Source organism: Cyprinus carpio, chromosome B3, assembly GCF_018340385.1.
Source record: "Cyprinus carpio isolate SPL01 chromosome B3, ASM1834038v1, whole genome shotgun sequence".
Classification (NCBI taxonomy): domain Eukaryota; kingdom Metazoa; phylum Chordata; class Actinopteri; order Cypriniformes; family Cyprinidae; genus Cyprinus; species Cyprinus carpio.
The window spans coordinates 38,586,862-38,589,240 of record NC_056599.1 but is presented as its reverse complement, the minus strand read 5'-3'; the positions used below and the strand labels follow the sequence as shown (position 1 = coordinate 38,589,240).

General features: G+C 48.8%; 1 protein-coding gene across 6 annotated transcripts in view; it reads right to left on the bottom strand.

The window, feature by feature from the left end:
- Positions 1–2,233, bottom strand: part of LOC109052237 (nucleolar transcription factor 1-like) — a 12,181-nt gene extending 9,948 nt beyond the window's left edge. Inside the window, exons 1-2 of one of the 6 annotated variants that reach the window (XM_042720971.1) lie at positions 2,157–2,226; positions 1–1,354 (exon numbers count right to left, since the gene is read on the bottom strand). The exon at positions 1–1,354 is cut by the window's left edge and continues 92 nt beyond it. The gene's annotated coding sequence lies outside the window, so the exon portion shown is untranslated. Of the gene's footprint in view, positions 2,130–2,156 lie in introns of those variants that run through there. The other 5 variants (XM_042720967.1, XM_042720968.1, XM_042720970.1 and 2 more) reach the window with 5 other exon arrangements.
- Between the last annotated feature and the right edge of the window lie 146 nt (positions 2,234–2,379).

Sequence of the window (2,379 nt, the reverse complement as noted above, 5' to 3'; positions counted from 1 at the left end):
CCGCCCCTAAGCGTTTACGCTCCATCGTGAGACAGAGCCCATTGCTTGTGACGGTTTCAAATCTCAAATAACTCTGCAGTCGACACCAGCAAGAGCAGCCAATCCGTCTAATCTTCCATTTTGTCTACACAACTAAGACTTGCGGCGGATTCTCCTGCTCTCTGCGCGCTTTTCGAGGCGAAACTGGAGCATATTTTCGGCGGACGAGTGGATACTGGGAGGTACTACAGGAGGAGGAAGCAGCGTTTTGGGCGATAGGCAGGCGGCTGCCTGTAGACGGACCAGCTGACCACGGATCGGGATCTGCTTTCGGTCTGCGTCGAGAGCGAGGGGGAAACACAGCCAGGGATCATCATGAGTGACTGCTACAGCATGCAGCACCAGAGTCTGCCTCCAGACCGACGGGGCGCGGGGCTTCGCTTCCGCCACGGACGCGTTCTGCGTCGCCACCTTTGATGCATAGAGACCGTTTTAAAATGCTTGAGTGTGAAGGGCTAGTCATAATCTGATGTCGTTTAGCGAACGAGTGCGCCGACTGAATTAGTCACAAAATGGCACGACTCTTTTTCCAGGGCGAGGCGGCGCCGAATGTGTAATGGCGGCGCGTGATCCAGCAGAGTCCAGCTTTAAAATAGACCCTAGCTGAAGGGCATTTTTTACCACCACCATGAAATGTTACTAAATAAAGTGGGTGGCATGATAATCAGTCCCCGTTTGAGCAGAATGGAGCGTTATTACGATAGAAATGCCCAGGAAAACTATTTTGTGGATTTTAAGCGCATTTATGAACAAAAGCTTTGTAACGGGACTCTAATTTAGAGTAAAGAGTTCTAAGTTGAAGTGTTTAAGTATTTATAAGGGTCCATTTAAAATGTATGTTTAAACTTAAGAACGTTTTCCATATCAAAACCTCATTAAATTATATAATTGGTGCTGTTTGATGGTTAAAACTGCTGTACTGATTAAATTATAACCTCGGCGACATTGTGTCCACGCGTGAAAGTGCTACAAATGATAGCCTCAGAGATATCTGAAAATGCGTTTAATGAGGAAAAAAGAAATGTTACATTGTTAAACCGACCTATGACTTGACCTACACCGGAGCTAGCCAGCTATAACTAGCACTGAATCCCCCTAAAGCCCTGGTGAAAGCTGAACCGACAGTCGTCAAAAATAACCCTAAAATGCGGCTAAAATCAAGCCTTATTATACGCTGATAGAAATAGTTTGTAACCGGCGTCCATTTGTCCTCTTACCGTGAAGAAATTCGGTGGTTTACCCCGATTTCGAGTGGCGAGGAATGCGGGGTGAGGGCACGGTTTGAGCAGCCGTATGGCAGCAGGGTCTTCAAAGGCTTGAAAAACAAAAATGAAAGAAATATACGATTAATTTCACCGAGTACGCGGTGGTTGAAGCACAGTTATGAAAAGCGAGATCCGCTCGTTCAGAAATGAATCATTTTGGTCTCTAAACGTGTCATTTAGTTCCAAGTCACAATGGAAAAACGCAACAGCCGAGACAGAGGACGCTTCACTGGCGTGACGACTGTTCTAGAGCCGCCATACTAGCCTCCATGCGCTGCTGCTGCGAGCCTGATTCACCTCCTCCACCGAGAGAGAGACGAGCGCGAACGCTCCAAAACTCACCCGGTTCGCTCCTCAAACACCGAAAAACTGTCAAATGTGATGGCAAACTTTGCTTTCACGGCAGGCGCAAGCGAAAACGAGCGCACACGGTGAGATAACCGAGCTCCCTGATGGCGAACCAGAGACGGCTGGTTCTTCCCTCCACTCATGGAGTGCTGACTCGGAAATGAAGGCGACCGCGAGGGCACCAAACGCGACAAAGCGCGCTTAAAAACGAGGTTAGCGGCTCCTGGAGTTGTATTCGGAAATTAAACTGTGGTAGATAAACGGAGGATGTTTTTCCCCGAGTCACAGGACGGGAAATTCGGGTAAGGCGACCTCGGAATGTACCGTGCCTTGCACCAAGTCAACGCGATTTTAAACGAGGCGGCTTTACGAAAACAAAGCGCACGAACGTTCTAAAGTCAGAATGTTTAGAATTTTTACGTTGCATCTAAGTTTTTTTTTGTTTTGTTTTTCAAGGTTTGTTTACCCAAGGGTTGGTAGGATGAGGCGCTGGTTAGCTCTTACCTGTCGCTGCTTGTGTGTGGAACTGGTGGTGGACCAAGGGGAGGGTTTGAATGTTAGCCAGCACTGCGCCGCCGGTCAGGGCACTGGCGCTCCAGTCCCCGCAGAGCCTGAGAGACTTCCCCCCGCCTCCATCTCTCTCGCTCTCCTTCCAGTCAGCGCGCAGCTCTCTCGATCCGCTCATTTCTCTTTCCAAAGAGACATCCGCATTTTCAATCTCTCCGCT